Here is a 20,769-nt window from a genome sequence, read left to right on the forward strand (position 1 = left end):
GGAAAATCTACCCAAGCTTTTCATTAGCAAATCTATATATAGGTCACATGGCTTCCCTGTGTCCCTAATGTGTTTTTTAATTGATTATCTGGTGCTAAGGGAAACTGCCTAGAGGTTTTCTAATAGTTTTAGAGCCTTAGAGGAAGGACAACAGCAGGTTTTCTCTGATACCATGGTACTATTAATACTATTATTTAATGTGTCTCAAAATTTAACCTAAATACTTAAATTGTATCTGCTGGAGGACTAACTGTGTACTGTGGTAACTCTGGTCAATACTGATGAGTAACCAGATCATTTAACAAGTATTAATAAAAGTCTGCTCTATGGCAGGGACAATGCTAGGCATGGGAGTACAAGTATGAACAGCCTTTGCTTTCCTGGGGCACAGGTTTCAAGGGGCACAGGTTTCAAGGGGCCTGGAGGGAAGTGATTATGTAACTATAGTATACTTTGCCAAGTACTATGATAGAAAAGTTCAGTTCACTAGGGTTTCATAGTGGGTAAGTCAGAAACACAGGACGACAGGACACCTACACTGAAAGCAAAATAAGGAATAACATTTTGGTGAAGAAAGCAACATGAATGGTTCTGGATAAGAGATTAGCCCGTCAGAGAAGAGGACTAGTGAGTTTAGGTACTGAAAAGGTCTCAGTATGGCTGGAAGCAGAGAGATACTTACCATGGAAGCTAATAAAGCTTCAGCTTCAAGTCCACCACTTGTACCAGCCCTTTCCAAGGCCCTGGAAGGAACTTCACAGTGGGTTCAAATGTTTCCATGTGTACAGGAAAGAGTCACCTTAGCGGGCCTGAGACTGCTCTCCTCGGAAAGGCCTGCTCTCCCTGGCTGTCATCTGGGATCTCAGACTTCAGGAAGGTTCCCACCATTCCATAAATGATTAAGAGTGGCTCACTGCACCCACAATGTTTGTTACAACCAGCATGCTTTATGCTGAAACACTTGCTTTCCTCCTGAGAGTTGATAATTTCGGTACATGCTAGACAGAGGGTGTCTACATGACCAGCTCCCAATAAAGAAAACCCAGGCAGTGAGTCTCAAATGAGCTTTTCTGGTAGGCAACATTTCAGACTCGTCACAATCCACTGCATAAAAAATTAAGCGCATCTTATGTGACCCCGCTGGGAGAGGACTCTTGCAAGTCCATACCTGATTTTCTCTGGACTCTGCCCAATGAACCTTTCCCTTTCGCAGATTTTGTCTTGTAACCTTCCACCATAATAAATCATGGCCGTAAAAGTGTGAGTGCAATTAAATGCTCAGCTCTGGGAATCCTCCTAGCATAGCATCAAACCCGAGAGATTTTGGAAACCCCCAACACAGTATGTTCTATGAAATGTTCAAAGATAAGAAAGGTTTGTCTCCCTTTCCCTAAAGAGGATCCCACAATTGTCTTTGACCCACAGAATCTGGATCCTCCTTCAGCTGTGTGGGGGACAGTAGTTCCACTGGGAGGTGTCATCGGCCATCAAAGTGGAGAGACACACAACAGGACAGCCCCTGAAAAGATCAAAACAGATGGTAGAAAGATAGAAGTATCGCTTTCTTTCTGTAAATATACCTGACGTGATTCTGGACATAAGTTAGAATAAAGAACTGTTGCTATTACATTAAAAACAACAGAACACTACCTATAGGAAAAACATCTGAGAAAAAAAGGACAGCCAAACACGAGGTCTTCTGTGGCCTCTATAGTCATGGCCAAACTTGTATACAGAATTTGGCTTCATAAAGTCTTAGAAGTTGTAAAATATTTATGAATCACTTTAAATACAGTTGGGTAAAATAGTCACTGAGTCTTGATCACAGATAAGTCTCTGTGCTAGTACAGCGGATGCTGAAGTGTGCCTCGCCAGCCTCTCTTTATGGCCAAAACACTCATTCCCCCAGCTGCTGCTGGCATTGTTGCCTGCTGAGAGCCAGGATCTGAGTCCCTCTTAGAACTGTCTGGTCAATGGGAGATGCTTTTTCCCAAGGTTACAGATCCTTCCCGGATGCCTTTGGCATCCAGTAACTGGCCAAGATGGGAGTAAATAACTCCAGCCTCCCTGCCTCCATTTAGGGGAAATGAAGTATTATCCAAGCTCTAGAGCTCCTTGTGGGATTGGCTGAATATCTGTGGCAACTTTATCATGGTTATAATTTCTCCCTTGGCTCAATTGTGCTTTCCTTTTTCCCTCACTAGCGTTTCCAAGAGGACTTATTCAACCTACCTGCATGCAAATCTCCATTTCAGAGTATATTTCCTGGGGAAAATGACCTAATACAGCCAGTACAAATGGACAAAAATAATGTAGAGAGTGTCTCAGTCCTTAAGGACCCTACAATTTAATTGGGAATTGAGATAAGACAAGAGTGTCTGTTCCATGAAACCAGAGATCAATTAAAAAAAAAAAAAAAGAATAAGTAACATACAAAGTAGATTATGATGACTGTAACATCAGAGGTACGCAGGTCAAAGGAGGAAGAAGAGAAGGTAGATTTTGAAATATTCCTTGAGAATCTAGAAATTGTTGGCATTTTCAAGGAGTGAGTCTTTGCTATCCAGCCAGGAAAGAGAGTGGGGGCAAAGTGAATGGCTTAATGAGTTGTTATATGGTGGGACAGATTGGGGGAAGAAATGGTATTTATGCCCAAGAAGGAAGGCAATGGCAAAACTCCGGAGCCTTCCGAATGCTACAGGAAAATGAAATTCCTGATAGGCACTGGGTGTCATTTGTCATTTGGGTCATGTGTCCCATTTCAGATTGGGTTTAGAGGAATGGACAAGGCTGGCAACCAAACCTCAGAAATTATCCTCTAGAGCCTTCTCCAGTTCTACTTCACTCCAGGACTGCCACTCGGGATGAGAGACCAAGAGCAAATGCCAAGGATTCTTAGTACAGCTACCAGCAGGCTAGAGTGAAACCAACCAACAGTGGTTAGTGATGTTTCTATCAAAGCACACTCAGATTCTGAACAAATAAACATATCTATGTTTATTTGGAATTAAAAGCAGGAGTAAAAACAAGTTCGAGGAGTTTAGGGCAGGTTGGAAGTCAATGCATTAACCAAAGAATTATACACAGCCCCTGGCTCCTGGTCAGAGGCTGAGTATAGCCAAGATAGAAATGACAGGTTAAAAGGATTAGAAAGGGATGAAGGCCTGTAAGTCATGCTCTGGACAAAAACAGGTTCATTAGTTATCTAAAATGTGTACACAATCAGTAGAACAAAAGCTCACAAGTGACCTAGCTGAAGGAAAGCAGTGAGCGTTGTGGCTGCTGCGGGGGGGTGGGCGGGGCGGGGGGAGCGGGTGGAGACATAAATGAGTTACAGGGTTTTAACCTCAAAAACAAAAAAAGACATGTTCTGACAGTAGTGCGACTGAAGGTAAAATATAAGTAGATATTAATCTATTAGGTTAAAAATTAAGTCAATGGTTTCTCTGTTTCTTAATCCAGGACCCGAAGCCATTTTGTACCAGGGAATTGACAAGGATGCAGAAAATATCGTTAAGTGGCAGATACAACTCTGATGAATTACAGCTTTACCCTGGCTTGGAATCAGAGGTCAGCTTCATAAGAGACCATCTGGAATTTGGTATGTCTGCCAGAAGGGAAAAAATGCCTCCTGGCTGGCCACTGAGCTACAACAGCCATCAGTGATGCTCTTGGTTGAGGCAGGTGGCACCTGCTAGCAGAACTCAGAGTAAAAATAGCAACATCACCTCTATGCATGGCTCTCCTCCAACTACCCACACTTGAGCCTTATCTCCACGGGGAAGCTGGGCCTGAGCAAGCCAAAGACCTGGTCTGGATGTGCTGCAGGTCACCTGTCTGATTAGACAGCAGGAGCTGCTTCTGTGCTAGGGCTGCTGCTCCCCCACTCCCCACACTCCTCTGAACTACACAATGGAAAATTCACACCCACTTATAACAACTGAATGGGGTGGCTTTCCTGAATGACTTGAATCCAGGTTTGTTTTGCATACCCTTGACTGGAATGACTACAGTAGCCAGACTAACTAACTGGCCAACTGCCCCAAGTGGGTGATTCTAGGAACCAAGGCAGCCAGTCTCACAGCCTCTCACTCACAATTCACCTAAAACTCAGGAATTTTTAGCTGACAATTCAGATGAAGCTATGTTCACATGTGAAAATTTTGCTAGGCCACTGCTCCATGGAATTGAGCTGACTGTGAACAATTTCTAAGAGAAAATGTTAAAAAAAAAAAAAAGAGGTAATAAAATTTAATAGAACCTGAGTAATAAAGATGAGATTCCATCTGCAATAAAATAGAGACAGATGATGTGGTGGTCAACTGTGTTTGCAGAATGGTTACTCAGAATTCCCAAAATGTAAGAAAAATATAACCAAGCAGGTTTTCAAAACATAGTGCTCCCTGGATACATAACAGAATTTTAAAAGAAAGTGGCGGGGGGTGGTGGGGTGGGGAAGGTATGTTCTCTGTTGACAGGACATAAAACCACTTTGAGGACTCCCTGCACTAACAAAGCATGACTGACCCATCGGCTGCACTCTACAGTAGCCCCAGTTTTGTCACTTAACACACAGGCCCATGGGACCAGATGACATGGGTTAGTGAGCCCACCCTCCACTCATCTCTCAGAAGATCCCTTTTCAGGAAAGCGTCCCTCATTCCTCCGTCCCAGATATCAACCATGTTGCCACTTGGAAAATATAATTGGCTTGGTTATGTTGATCATTCTCCCAAAGATTTATAATTAAGTTATCCTTCCAAATAAGTTCAAAACCTCAATAGGCAAGAGAATGTTCTTTCTCAAGCTGAAAATTATTCTTCAATGCTGTCCACATCCACCAATTACTAAGTGCCCTTCTAGCCACAAGTAGATCCTCCCCAAATGAGCAAAGATGGTGGGGCACGTGGGTGGCTCAGTGGGTTAAGTATCTGCCTTCTGCTCAGGTCATGATCCCAGGGTCCTGGGATGGAACCCTGTGTTGGGCTCCCTGATCCGCGGAGTCTGCTTCTCTTTCTCCCTCCGCCACTTCTGCTGCTTGTGCACATGTGTTCTCTCTCTCTCTCCAAAATTAATAAATAAATCTTTAAAAAAAAAAATCACTGGCAGAGACTGAGCTGGCCAAATTATTTTGGGTTTCACAGACATACAACATGCTGCATGTTACCTCAAACTCTACCGAAAATCAGGAAAGGAGACTAACACTCACTGAATACCTACTGTGTATCTTGCACATTATATCATTTTCCCTAACTGGAGTGCTTCTCTAAGAAACTGCATTTCTATTTTCTCATTTTGTTCTAGTATAATTATTATCAACAATGTTTAAGAGGTTAGATAATAGAGCCAGACAATTTAGGATTGTATCCTTAATCTTCTACTTACTAACTACATAGCCTTGATTAAGTCACTAAGACTCCATTATGCCTCAGTTTTCACACATGTAAACTGAGTAAGATAATGCCTCTTTCACAAAGTTATATTATGGACTATATGTAGCCCAAGTAAAGATTTTATACACTCTCTAGCATACTAGAGCAGTGACAATACAACTCCTCTTCTCTTTATATGTCCATCTCCCAACATCATTTCGTTCCATCCCCATCATTACCCTGGCACTTAGAAGCCTGTCACAGAAACAGGTGTCTAATAAATACATGGGTAAGTAGATACATTTCACTTATACATTAGCTCTATGATGTAGATATCACTACATTTGGATTATAACTGAGGAACTTATTTTTTTTTTAAAGATTTTATTTATTTATTTGACAGACAGATCACAAGTAGGCAGAGGCAGGCAGAGAGAAGGGAGGAAGCAGGCTCCCTGCTGAGCAGAGAGCCTGACGCGGGGCTTGATCCCAGGACGCTGGGATCATGACCTGAGCCGAAGGCAGCGGCTTTAACCCACTGAGCCACCCAGGCGCCCCTAACTGAGGAACTTATATCTTCGATTAAAGATGCATATAGAAAACAGCATCAAGGATCCTCAAGAATTAAAAAATAGAACTACCATATGATCCAACAATGCCACTTCCGGGTATATAGCTGAAGGAAACAAAATCACTCTCCCAAGGAGATAGCTGCACCCCCATGTTCACCGTAGCATTATTTACAATATCTAAGCCATGGAAACAAACCTAGGTGTCCACCGAGAGATGAGTGGAAAGAAAACAGGGTGCACAGATATACAATAGAATAGTAGTCAGCCATAAAAAAGAAGGAAACTCTGCCGTTTGCAACAACATAGATGGGCCTTGAGGACATTATGCTTAGTGAAGTTAAGTCAAAGAAAGTGAGTCAAACTCACTTACATGTGGAATCTAAAAACAAACAAAAACAAACAAAAAACCCTACCCAAATTCCTAGAAATAGAACAGATGGAAGGTTCCCAGAAGCAATGGATGATGTGTAGGGAAAAGGAGTAAAGGTGGTCAAAGGATACAAACTTCCAGTTATAAGATACATAAGTTCTGGGCATGTAATATACAGCAGGTACTGTATTGTACGTTCAGAAGTTAAGAAAGTGCAACTTAAAAGTTTTCATCACAAGAATAAATGTTGTAACTATGTGAGGTCATGGATGTTAACTTATTCTGATGATCATGTCACAATGTATACATATATAAAATCACCATGTTGTAGACCTGAAACTAACATGAAGTTATATGTTTAAAAAGGGAAGAAATGAAGCTATTTGGTATAAGAGAGATTTGAAATCAGGAGTCCATGCTCTCCTACTGTATCACACAGAGAAACTGAGAATGATGTTAACGGCTTTACTATTCAAAAACACAACTGCATGAAAGCTTCACCCGGAGAAAGTTCCAACAAATACAGTTCAGTACAAAGTGTTTTCAGGTTGTTTCATTTTAGAGATTCTTATTATAATTAGGTCATTATGTATCTCATCCGTAGACTTCTATTTCTAGCATTTGTTCTGTTGCCATAATGAGCACATCCAAGTGAAGTACAGTGAGAATCTGGGTTTCTCATAATGGACTGTGGTCAAAAAAAGGAAAGGCTATGCCGTGAAAACGAAGGGCAGGAACAAAAGGAGACAAATAGAGACAGAATTAGGAGAACGGTCTTCACAAAGTGGCAAGATACCATGGTACCCACAACAATGTTTTCCTTAGAGAGCATTGAGCATGAGAAAGTTATGTGATTCAAAAATATTTCCCATGCTGGGTCTGTTCTAGGAAGAATGCCCAGCTGCCTCACTGAAGTCCAACCTGCTCTGTTGGTCTGCCTCAGCCTCCAGAGAGAACTTGGAAGAGGCTGAAAGGAGCTGAGTAGCTGACAAGAAAACAGATTAAGAATATAGGGAGAAACCTGCCATGCAATGTTTACGAAGGCCCATTACAAGACGCCTATGTCACACTGCGCACATCAGCCAAAGAGAGGATATTCTCTTCCGGCCTAAGAAAGCTGGCTTAGATTGACAAATAAAGGGCATACTGCATTTAAGATATTCTCAAGCTGGGAGTTGGAGTATTTGCCGCTTTTAACACAAACAAAAATGCAGCACAGTTGAAATACACTTTCAAGTTGCATCAGTGTGTTTTGAGATAGGATCCTTACAATATGCTCTGCACTCAAAGGATTAAATGCTTTCCTGCTTATTAAAGCGGTTACAGAAGCAAAAGGAAACCCATCCTAAATAACAAGCTTTTTACATATAAACACATATGGCTAAATCATATGTTATAATTTTATTCTTACAATTAAGCCCTGCTGCTTCTAGTTCTTAAATTTATAATGGTCTTCAGACCTGTTATTGCTGAGAGGTCATTAACATACTATTTATAAAATCTCAGTTCTAATTCTAATGTGCATATGCATATATGGGCTATGAATCACGATCCATAACTCTTTTCTAATAAATCTATAGCGCCTGCTGGAAGTGCACTCTAGGTAAGTACACTTTACTGCTCTGTCGAAGCAATTAATTAGCTAAAGCTGTGCATATTCCTGCCAGTGCAATCAGGAGCCCCAGCCAGACAAGGAGGGGAGATGCAGCGACCGCAGCGGAGAGCAAAAGCCAGCCACACTGATAACATGGCTTAGGAAACAGGAAGATAAAAAGTAATTATGTGTAGGCCTCAAATATACCTATAATTCAGAAAAGTAATAGTCTCATAACGTGATAGGAACAAAGGAAGAGGTCACACACCCTTCTGCCTAGTTCTTAATGGGACAAATCATACTTCTGGGTACCGAGACCTGGAGAAGGCAGTCAAAAAGCTAAAACAGTGCAGCATGCTAACTTTACAAAGCAAGTCAGACGTCACTTGAGTCACATGCTTCCTCACTTTTACAGTGGCTTCCGTCATCTAGATATCATGCATACCCTCACACATGCCCAGAAAGTTGCATTTATGCTGTTGCATGTATGCAGATGTGTGGCGATGGGTATCCCATGTACACACATATACACATATTCACACTTAGAAACTATGAGAGCTTTTTAAGTTATGCCCTTGGCGTTTAAGAACTTAAAAGTATGAATTTCCAATGAATAAATACACAGCTGGATATAACAAGAACGTGCATTAGAGGAGAAATCAGATATCTATACCCAGTGGAAGAGGAAGGCTCAACAAGTAGTAGGTCAGGGTGAGGGGGAGCCGGTGTACACGCATGTTGATGTGGGAAAGCAGCTGGGAGCTCTTAGGATCAGTAAATAAAATGGAAGTCACCGCGGTTTTCAGTTTCTGTCTTGTATTCATGTGCGTGTGGATGAGGGGAATGAGAGATGAAGAAGAAAAGAAAAAGCAGGTGGGGTTAAAAAAAAAAAAAGGAAGTTAAAGGAAATGCTGTAAAGATCTTTACTTCTGTAAGAAACAGTGAAAGACTGTACTTTGTGTGAGATGGTGTATAGAAATGTCTAACATAGAAAATAAGAATACATAAAAGTCTGTGGGATTTTCACGGTCCACTTTCCAAAACTGGCTCATTTTCCCATCCACTGAAAAGCACAAGGAACTCAAGACCAAGGCTACCAATACTGAAGATGTGGATAAAACGCCATATTAAAGTCCGCACATACCTGATTGGTCAAAAGCCAGCAGATAATTGGATACAAACGGCCAAAGTTAGAGGAGCAACAACATGAATGCCATCCCACACATTCAGAGAGAGAGAAGAGGGAATATGATAAACCCGGTAAAAGACTGTTTCTTCACGGGTTGTTAACACTGGAAGCTATTTTAAAATCCTAGCGACTAATATTTAAAACAGTAACATTAACAGCAAACATTTATTTAGTGTTTACTGGGTGAGTGGCAGGCATTTCTAAGCACGCTTAAGTACAGTAACTCGTTGAATTTTCCCCTCATCCCAACACTGTGATGTGGGGTAACATTATTTTTGTCACTTCCCAGGTGAGGAAAATGAAGCATAGAGAGGTTATGTGCTGTGCTGAAGGTTCACACCTATTCCTTCCGGAGTGGGGATCTGAATCCAGGCAGTCTGGCTCTGGGCTCTGCTGCCTACAGAACAACAATGGTTGAGCACTTACAACACACTAGAATCTGCTCTGAACAATGTAATTACATAATTTGATATTTTCTTGCAGCCCCATGAGGAAGGTACCTCCTTTCATGCAAATATAAAACCTGAGGCTTAAAACCTGCCAAAGTGATACATATACATTCTCTAGATGCCAGAGACCTGACTGAAATCAAGATCTGTGAAATGCCCAGGGACCACCAGGCGACAGTCCCCTATCGTTCTATAATCTGCTGCAGCATCTGTCCTCTACAGTTGACTCAGGCTCCTGATACCTTCTTAATCTCACTTAAAGCACTTTGGCCCCACCTTGGGCTCCCAGACCATGCCTACAATTCTGCCACCACAACCACACAAGGACTGAGGCTCCCATGCTTAAACTCGTGAAATAAGATGTACGCATACTTTATTAAACCCCATGTGTTTCAACTCTACACGTTTCTCCCATAGTCTCCACCACTTATTGGTATTTATATCCAAGGTATTTGTATCTAAATTGGCATTCTTACATGGTCCAGGTGGCAAATGTCACCTCCTAGAGATATCTTGAGAAGGGTGAATTTTTTAAAGTCTAGAGAATATTTTGACATCTTTCACCGTATTAATGCTGGGAGAAGTAGATTTGGAGATTTCATTTTCTAGTTTTTACTACCCTCACCTCCAAATGGCCTAAAATATGTCTCTAAAAAACCTTGCAGATTGAAAGTTACATAAATAATGTGGGTGAAACCAAAGAATGAAGAACAGAGCTGGTAGGCATTCCTTGTCTGCCAGAATACAAGGTAAAAATTATGATACCTAACCTAATGAAATCTGATATGGCTCTTATGAAATATATTTATAATTTTAGCAAAAACAAATATTTTGCAACATCTACAAATAAGAAAATTATTTAAAATATTATTTCACAGAAAAATGATAGACTATATGTAATATATATGTCAACTTGTTTATAAGTACATGTTAGTACAATATAAATAACCATACATATATTTGTGTGCGCTAAAATATATTCTATTGCCAGGGATGGGAGATCAAAAAAAAGTTTATAATATTCTATTCCATTCCAGGATTAACATTTAGTTATATGTTAGTTTATCGTATCTTCAGGAGCAATTATATATAAAATAAATATACTGAACTAAGACTGATTTCCTTTAAAAAAAAAGTGATATAAAAGAAAAAAACAGTGAACTAGATAGACGGTTCTAGGTTTTTGCCTTAATTCTCTCAGTAATTTAGCTAAGAATAACAATAAAAACCACCATCCATTGGATACCTATGATCACATGACACTGGTTAGTCCTTCACATATAATAACTTTGTTTCTCACAACACTCCTATGAGATAAGTAATCCAGTAGGAAAATAGAACTGGAAAAAAAGAGCTGTCACTAATCAAATAAATGGTAGTTAAATAACATAAAGCTATTATTTTGTCCATTACCTTTGCAAAAATAAATTGTGATATATCTTGTCAAATATTAAGGAAGACAACGAAACTGGTGCTCTTACTGCCACTTATTAACTGTGTCTCCTCAGGCAAGCTAATTAACATCTCTGGGGTGCAATTTCTTCTAATTCAATTCTGGAATTTCTTTTTGTATAAGTGCAATAATACCATATATCTTAAAGACTATAGTGAGAATTAAAAATGTTAATTCATGTAAAAGATTATTAAGAGTGTCTGACACACAAGAACCAGTAAGTGTTAACTCTCATATTGCTAATGACAAAAATTCTTTTGGAATATAAATTAGAATTATGTATCAAAGCCATAGAGGAGGTCATTGACAATAATCCATTCCTGGAACTAACTCTATCCTAAGGAAAACAAACAGTATTCTGTATACGCAAAGACAAAGCTATTCATTGTCACAATATTTATGATAGCAATAAAAAAGGAAATTCTCCTACACTAGGAGAATTATATAATCATATTTCCATTCCTCTCATTAGAAAGGTACGTTAAAACTCAGAGTGATCTTGAAATCTTGATCTTAAAGACTATGAAAAATAGGGAAAACAATTTAGGCTATAACCTTAGATGAAAAAACAGGTTAATAAATTTCACATGCCCATTTATGCTTATATTTTTATTTATACTTACATATCACTATACTGGACAGAGTAAGTTTGAGTGACAGACTGGAAAAAACTGTTCTAAAATTATGTTGGTTTTATTCCATTGATAGAATGCTAAGTGTGATTGTTTTCCATTGCCAATCATGTTCCAGTTTCTGCCCTGTTTATGTTGAAACACACAGTGATACTTCATGGTACTACCCTTTTGTCTCCAGGCCCACCACAATCAGCTTAAGCCTGATCCACCAATGAAGAACATTTTTTTGAAAAGGCTGGAATTAACTACAGATCTCATTTCTAATTTGTTCTTAACTGAATGAATCGTACTATTTGTAAAAAAAAAAAAAAAAAAAAAAAAAAATCTGAAAATAATCTTTGATGATGTGTGTTTAAGGACTCACTTCTGAGATTTTTATAAGCGATCTCTTCTTTGGCAATAGCTCCTACTGAGACTGCTAAGTAATGGGAGGAATATGAATAATTTGTACATAGTGCTTGGGTATCGTACATCTTCCAATATTTAAATCATCTTAAAAAAAAAAAAACTATTAAAACATGAAAGAATCCAAGGAGTAGGAAGGGAAGGAATATGTAAACAATTGTCCTTTTACTTTCTTTGAATACCTTGCCTGTTCACAAAAGACACTAATAGTTTGAAGGTTTTCATCATTTGAATTACATCTCAGTTAATGGAATCCCCCCTACAAAATCACATGCATTATCTAACTTTTGACAAAAAGAGAGAAAGAGAAAGATTAAAGACTTTTTGAAAAACTTTTGAAAAGATGCCTTGATTCTACCTTCCCCATAAAATAGCTACGAAGGTTAATGGTAAAGACTACGTAATAACATTCTCAGCTGTTTGTAACCAACCATTATAAACACCTGCGGGAATGTCTTTCCTATTGGGAATACTTCCCCTCCCCCACCCCACCATCTTGAGCATAAAAATGGTGTTGGATTTCTACCTATCTTCAAGATGTATGTGTTATTCAGATCTGTTTCTTCAATACCCAAAAGATGCAGCAATTTGTGAACAATCTTAGCCAATCAGAAAAATATTTAAAGCAATTTCCTAAGTACTGTATCATTTACTATCTCTCAAAGGTTGGAACTCTTCAATCAAATCACATTAATTTTTATTTTCAACATGTGATATATGCTGAATGCTCTTCTCCAAAACTGCATGTACTTATGATAAAAAGCCATATTTTCATTAATCGTTACAACAATGCCCTTTCTTTCAACCAAGTTTTTCTCATATTGTGTTATTTTTCCATTGTTGGATGACATTTTGTTTTTAGTGGCTGAATATTTTCATGCCAAAGCATTTGATAACATCCCAGAGAGAACCTTGTGTTGCATATTTTCTAATTCTTCTACTGTGAAGTTTCATGTTTTTTAAAGTTCTGTTTTGGAGAGTTTTATAATTAAACATGGAAGATGAGATTTTAGTTTTTATTTACACAGGCTACTAAACTTTACCAGATGAGTGAGTAAGGAAAGATGTAAGGGTGAAAGTCATTCTTTCACACAATAAATATCAGTTCCTCACTGTTCTAGGCACTGGATTTATTTAGCAAATAATGCGTTAAATAAAGCAGACATACTACTTCTCATACAACTTACTTTCTGGTGAATGGTGTCCAGTTCTCTTTTGGAAGCTCTAAAGTTAGGTGTATGGATAAATGCATAGAAAATGGACGACAGGCATTCTTCATGCCTTGGCTAGAGTTGGAGAATATACTGTTCCAACCTGCATTTCTTTTTGCTTTTCCTCTTTTCTATGTAGCCTCAAATTGGGAAGAAGGAGGGGAGAATAGAACAGTATTGGAGGAGATCACGGAAAGGGCATGACCACTGGCTGACCTGTGTGAGCTGTAAACAGGCAATGTCAGTTTCCTCACCTCCTCCCATCCTTGGAATATACGTCATGCCCACCATTCCCACACTAGGAGCTGTTTCAAAGACAAAGCCTTGAGAGTAATATATTGTTGAGACCATCTGGATGGTATACGTGATTGGACCTAGTTAAGGCCTCTATATAAATCTGCAGGATTCTGGAGGGCTGGTGCCAAAATCTACTCATCTTATGGCTGCTAAGACAAGCCTCATATGTAAGTTCCCTCACGAATTAAACCTGCCACCGACCAACCTGGAATGGCTCACCTCTTTCTTTGGTCTCTCCTTGTCTTCTGTATATGGGGGCCAGTTTTCAAACCAACAAGCAGGAGAAACTATTTTTCCCCTTCTTTTCTCAGACAGTTGATTCTAACAACTGCATAGAAGCTCATATGCTTTAAGGCTGGCTTCCATGAGCTCCGAGAAGACAAACAGATCAGCAACCTAACAAGAATGAAAATAAGAGAAACCTGCAACTGGCACAAAGTCTAGAGGTAGAAAGATCAAAAGAGGTGCTGGAAAGCCAAATGAGCTTAATATCTTCAGCTATTGTGTTTTTCCTGAGGTTTATTCCATTACCCAGACGGTAACAGAATCCATCGTACTTGTCATTCACCTGTACTCCTGGAGCACCTGCCCCTGCCTGCTCCAGTGTTATGCAGGATACAAAGAAATACTTTAAAAGTTATCATCTCGGCCTCCAAGTTGCTTACACTCTAACCTTGGAAACTCTTGCTGACCAAAGGGAAAAAAAAAAAAAAAAACCAACCAAACAAACAAACAAACAAAAACCCTGGAAAACAATTCAGCATAAACTCAAAGGAAACTACTTGTTTTGCAAGATACTATGCTCTTCTTTAGTCCATGAGGGAGATGAACAATAAATAAACAAGGCCTGTCTCTAGAAGAGCTATGATAGACAAGGACTGCTAAGATCTCTACATAAATAAGCCTAGGTAACATAAACAAAATGTGAAAATGGCAGGAAAACCTATCAAAGACATGTCGTGTGCCTAGAGGGTCCACCTAGACCAGAGACTTGGACTAAAACTTATATAAATGCCAAGCTGCTCATCTAGAGTCAAAGACCCACTGGAAGCCCAGGATGAGAAGGGCAGTGAGTGGAACCGCTTACATGCTCAGCACAGGAGTAACAACAATGCAACAGACAGCAGGATGCATTCTCATAGCCTGAGTGTCCATTCTGTGTCAGAATGGTGGTGGACACTGGAGCGAGCCACAAAGGCCACAAAACAGGAAAAACCCATGCCACTGTAGAGTTTAGGTTCAGTGTTTCTGAGAGTGGCAGTCCTAAGGAGAGAATAAAATGGACTAAGGAAAGGAGGACCATGCCGAGCTAAACAGGGTGAAGTGCCAGACTTGCAAGTCTGGGAGAGAGCTGCACCCCAGTCAGAGAGTCTTGCAAAGACCCTAAGATAGTGAGTAGCTTACTATGTTACTGGGACAGAAAAGTGAGTGTGACTAGACCATGGTGAATAAAGAGGAAAGCAGCTGGAGGTGTCCAATAGGAGGGTGGGGACCAGATTACACAAAGTCTTTTACAAACTGAGTTTGGGAATGGTCAGTAGATTTAGTGAAAGGAGAGGAACAAAGATTTACATTTAAATTACCCCCCAGTTGCAAGCATTTGCATAAATGCTACTTCTTTTCATTAGGCTCCCCCTCCCCCAAACACAGTATATATTGAAGGTGACTGTACTTAACTGGCTTGCATAGGATATCCTCAGTTTATGCCACTTGTTCCAACTTATGATTCATAGTATCATGATTCATTCTCAAATGTGTCCTGGTTTAGACCAGGATTGTCAAACTTTTTATGTCAAAGGTCAAAGAGAAAAGATTTTAGGCGTTTTAGCCCAGATGGCCAGGAGACTGCCACTATGGCACAAAAGCAGCCACAAATTATATGTAAACTAGTGAGTGTGGCTGTGTTCCAATAAAGCTTTATGGATACTGAAACTGATTTTCACCCATAATTTCCAGGTGTCACAAAACATTCTTTTTTTATTTTTCCCATTTAAAAACACAAGCACCATTCTTAGCTCATTGGCCATTCAAAGACAGGTAGCTGGATTGGATCCGTGGGTTGTGGTTTACTGATCTCCCTTTTAGATGACAAATTAGATGGTGACCCTTATAACAACTAACTTTTATGGAGGACTTACTATGTACAAGGTCACCCTCACAACAAACCTAAGTGGTAAATACTAGCTTTTGTAATAAAGAAACAGAGGCATGTCTAAGCAATGCTCCCAAGGTCTCCATGAGAAGAAGTGGCAGAAAGCCTATCAAGTGTGGAGCCCACAAGGTCAACCACAGTGCTGAACAGTATCCTAACACATTCCCATTCTCTCCTTCCTCATGTCATTCTTCCTTCTCATCTTCTAATTATGGCTTACTCTTAGTCTCTTTTTCTTTCTTCATTATGCCTTCTTTTTTCTTTTCTCATGCCCTCCTTTCCCATCCTCTGCAAAATTATAAGAGAGTTACATGCTGGGACCAGAAACGAACCAACCAAAAGTTAGATTACACAGAATAAAGAATCAATGCTTTCAACCCCTACAGTCACTAAATATTTTTAGTTTTCTTTAGAATTTTTTAAAGATTTTATTTATTTATTTGACAGAGAGAGAGAGAGATCACAAGTAGGCACAGAGGCAGGCAGAGAAAGTGAGGGAAGCAGGCTCCCCGCTAAGTGGAGAGCCCGATGCGGGGCTCGATCCCAGGACCCTGAGATCATGACCTGAACTGAAGGCAGAGGCTTAACCCACTGAGCCACCCAGGCACCCCTCTTTAGAATTTTTTAAAAGATTTTATTTATTTGTGTGAGAGAGAAAAAGAGAGAGAGAGCACATGGGAGAAGGAGCAGAGGGAGAGGGACAAGCAGACTTGGCACGGAGCATGGAGCCCAATGTGGGGCTCAATCCCAGGACCCTGAGATCATGACCTGAGCCAAAACCAACAGACAGGCATTCAACTGACTGAGCCACCCAAGTGTCCCACTCCTTAGGATTTTTAAACGACTATTCCCTTCATATTTTTCAAATGAAACCTGTTTTCCCCCCAAGCATCATCCCCCTAGGTAGAAATATATTACCTACTTTCATTTTATTTCTCTTTCAACAACCGGTATGCTCACAACTGTTTTCTTTGAAATTGAGCAAGTTCGTTACCCTACCTCTTACTTCCCTCTGGTCTTAAGTTAAAAGACATCCTGATAAGTTACTACCCATTCTTAAATCTCTGATACCCAATAGTCCTAGTGCATTAAAGTAGGGATTTTACCACCATATGGAGGATTTGATCTTCTAAGTTTCAAACAACTCTCTTTACAAATGAATTCTGGGAACACAGATTCTTGAATTGTAGACTTTCCATAGACTTCATGGTTTCAAAACATTTGAAAAGTGTTTACTTAATGTGGCTGTCTATTGTGATAGCACAGATAGATAAAAAAGAGGAGGGTACTTAACACCAGGACGACTTTCACCGTTGAAGCTTCTTGCCAGCAACAAGGCAGCAGTAAAGTTCAAGTAGTTTATAAATGTCAGCAAAATCCTATGAACAAATTACCGCATGAGTCATTTGTATGTGCGTGTCTTTTATTTGGAAAAGCATACTTTTTAAGGGAGGAGAAAAAAAATGCCACTTGATTGCTGAGGTACACTACCATTTTCTACTAAATTGTTTTTAACAAACAAACAAAAAAAAGCAAGTTGAAGCTTCTGATTTAAGTTATTCATTCCATACCAATTTCTGAAAATATTAGGGTGGCATTAAAATCAAAGACACATTTAAGGAAAAACATACACTTAGTTTGGAGGGATGAATGAGAACAACCTGTTTGGTTCGTATTAAGCCTGCAGATTCATCAACACTGGGCTCACAAGGGCAAGACAGACCAAGTGTTTATGAGCTCTCCAAAAGGATTGATTTTTACAAGTCTCTGATTTAACTGAAAGGGGTGCCTATATATTTAGTTAGCAAAAGGGTTAATGGACTCAACCTTTTGAAAAATGCACTTCTTTACATGCATATAACATGATGGATAGTTAACCGAATGCATGCAGGTAAACGTAAGTGAAAGCAAATTAATTGGAAGGTATAGGGTTTATTGTTTATTTTTTTCTTGATAGATGGATCTCATTATTTTCCTTGGGCAGACAAAGCCATAACAGTTTCCGGAGAAAGGAGAACTGACAGCTCCAGGAAACTGCTTACAGATGGACAACCAGCAGGCTAAAAATATGACTTGTGTCCACCTCATCAATAAGCTGGCTCCATGAAGAGTGGCAATTATTCTTTTCCTGCTTGTGCTGCCCTTTGAGAGGCATGAAGACGATTATTGATAACTAGGTATGTAGAACAAAATATATACAGTAACACAAACTCATTTACTACGGCAAATCCATATTAGAAAGCACCACAACCTTTCATGTCATTATTTTAAGTGGCAACATATACTCATCAATGTCTTAGAGGGTTATGCTGATACTGTGTTTTGTTACGATCGTATTAATTATTAATTATGCATATTTACTATTCAGCTATATTTAGAGAGTCTGTATTATGCACTGCAAAAGGGGGAGGAAACATCACTGAGTTGGAGAAGGTGAGTTCTCAATCTTGCAAGCATGTAAGTGTCCCAAGAACTGGCTTTATCTATGCTTTGGCTTTAACTATGCTTTGTACCAAAGAGGATCTTTAAGTCTTGTGTGACGATACCAAAATAATGGATACAAATAAATTTTTACATGAATCACAAACTATCAGTTCTTGTTAAAAAAAAAAAGAAAGAAAGAAACAAGCAATACAACTTTATTATTCTTTTTAATATAAGAAAAAAATTGTAGTACCAATTACTGTGTGGAATTAAAAAAAAAAAAAGCCTTCTCAATTAAAGGCACTACAAAATAAATGACAGTTTCCAGGCATCAGCACAAAGCTAAAGGGATTTCAATGGCCTCATTACTTTTATTACCCTGCATTGTTCAGCCAAATCTACTGCAAGCTGTATTTAGGCATAGGATCTGTCTCATACTTCCAGAAATATGGGCAATGGATCAGCTTACCTGAAATCAGTAGAAAAAACATGCAAAAATCATAGCACAGCAAATGTTATACTTGGTTAACCTGCTTTATACAGATTGCTGTAAAGGTATCAACCAGGAAAGAAGTTAATAGAAAAATGGGAGACAATTTCAACTGTAATAGTCAAATTTTGACATATTAGATCAATAGTTGAAGGTATTTCAGGCTATTCCCATTGCATTTCCTTATTGAATATCTCATTTCCTGTCATTTATATTCTAAAATAGATGAAAATGATGCTTTTTTTTTTTTTCATTTCAACAAATGACAGAATAGCGAAGTGATTTTTAAAAAGTAAGTCTAAATGAGAGAACATGCCCCTTACTCTGCTCAAGTTTTCAGATTCTTTGGGGGCTTGAAGGTCATAGTGATTAACTGGGCTATGTTATTCTAGAGTTGCACAATTATCCAATAATCAGGATTCCACCCAGGGCTGCCATGACTTGACTAAGGGGACTCTTGTTCCCAGTTTTCCTAAATGTCTGGTCTCTGAGGACTCAAGAGAGGAGTTCATTCGAAGGTCAATTATCTTACCGAGTTTCAAAAAGGAGTGGATAATTAGGAAAAAACAAGCTACAACTAAATGTCTTCCATCTAATTCTTGAATCACCTACCCATTTTTAACTTCTGTCTTGTAAAACGAATAGATTTCTCAGTCTAGGATGCATGCTTGTTTTTCTTAATAAGATTCCCAGGGTACTAGTATTTGAAAAGAAAATATTATTCATTCAATAGTGCCATGGTGTTATTATATTTTAAATGATGCATTCTTTTCATGCTGCCTTTTGTAATTTCAGTGAAAACCAACTAAATGCAGTGGTACCTTTTTTAGGGGGACCTGGCTACTGAAACCACTGTAGAATTTAAAATACAAGTTGTTTCTCTCACCTCACTATGAGAGAAAATTATCATTCTGCTTAGGTGGCAGGATTTTGTTTTAATGGGCAATATATGTAAGAGTACCTAAGTGAAATGGTATTTGAAGTACAATTCACTTGAGGAGTGTCTCAGTGGCTTAGTCAGTTGAGCTTCTGACTCTTGATTTCAGCTCAAGTCATGATTTCAGGGCCCTGAGATCCAGATCCCCTTTGGGCTCTGTGCAGTATGGGGAGCCTGCTTAAGCCCCTCTCCACCCAACCACACCCCGCATATGCCCTCTAGAAAAACAAACAAACAAAAACACATGATTCACTTGAATTTAATCCAAATTTATAAATTACTCATTTTAGCAAAAAAAACTAATGTCTAACGGCAAATTAGGGCTATTTATCTTTGAATTATATTGACATAGTCCATCAAGAAAATTCTTTGGTCATTTCTAAGGGCACATGTAGTCACAGGTGACAGAAATTCAACAAAACAAAGGGGAAACTGTTGGTACCTCTAATTAAGCCAATGAAAACGCAGTGATGGAGCCAGACTGCTGGAACTGGAGACCCAGGGACCTGAGTGCAGTCAGCGTCCCTTCCCCTTGTCCCCCAGTTTGCTTCTGACAGCCTGAAAGGAGTGCCTGGAGGGTGAGTGTGGGTGTACTTCTAGGAGGTACCTTCTATAGATAAAGAGCCCATTCTTTCCTTGATCTCTGTGACCAGAGAGCAGGGTCATAGGGAATCATGTTTGCTGAAAGATAAGGTCTCCTATTCCGACCCTTTGGCTAAGATGAGGGAGAAGGGAAGTTGCCCAAAACTTATAAAATGCTATTCCTTGAAGTCCTGGGCAAAGAAGGCACTACCTGATACATTTTTTGAATGTTACCAGTGGACTAAACACAGTCAATATTGATATTTTAAGTTTCTTCTATATCTAGGCTTACTATTCTATTCTAGCATGACCATTTGTCCCAACAACATTATGAATATGATTTGATGAACCCAAGAAAACTCCTGCACTATATTCATCAATTTTTATTTTATTTTTTATTTTTAAATTTATTTATTGTTGGGGGGTGCAGGCAGAAGGGGAGAAAGAGAAAAATCTTCAGCAGGCTTCATGCTCAGCGCAAAGCCAGAAGAATGGCTAGATCTCAAAACCCTAAGATCATCACCTGAGTCAAAATTAAGAGTCAGATCTTAACTGACTCAGCTACCCAGGTACTCCTCACCAATATTTAATAGGTACCGTCTGAGTAAAATTTACAAAATGAAATTAGTTTTTTTAG

At 39.2% G+C, this 20,769-nt stretch overlaps 1 protein-coding gene across 2 annotated transcripts in view; it reads right to left on the bottom strand.

Moving 5' to 3' along the window:
* The window catches only part of NKAIN2 (sodium/potassium transporting ATPase interacting 2), a gene marked incomplete at both ends in the record, with an annotated part of 994,683 nt that overhangs the window by 718,836 nt on the left and 255,078 nt on the right, over positions 1 to 20,769 (bottom strand). The window lies entirely within an intron of this gene.

This window comes from Martes martes (genome assembly GCF_963455335.1).
Source record: "Martes martes genome assembly, chromosome: 6".
NCBI classification, from domain to species: Eukaryota; Metazoa; Chordata; class Mammalia; order Carnivora; family Mustelidae; genus Martes; species Martes martes.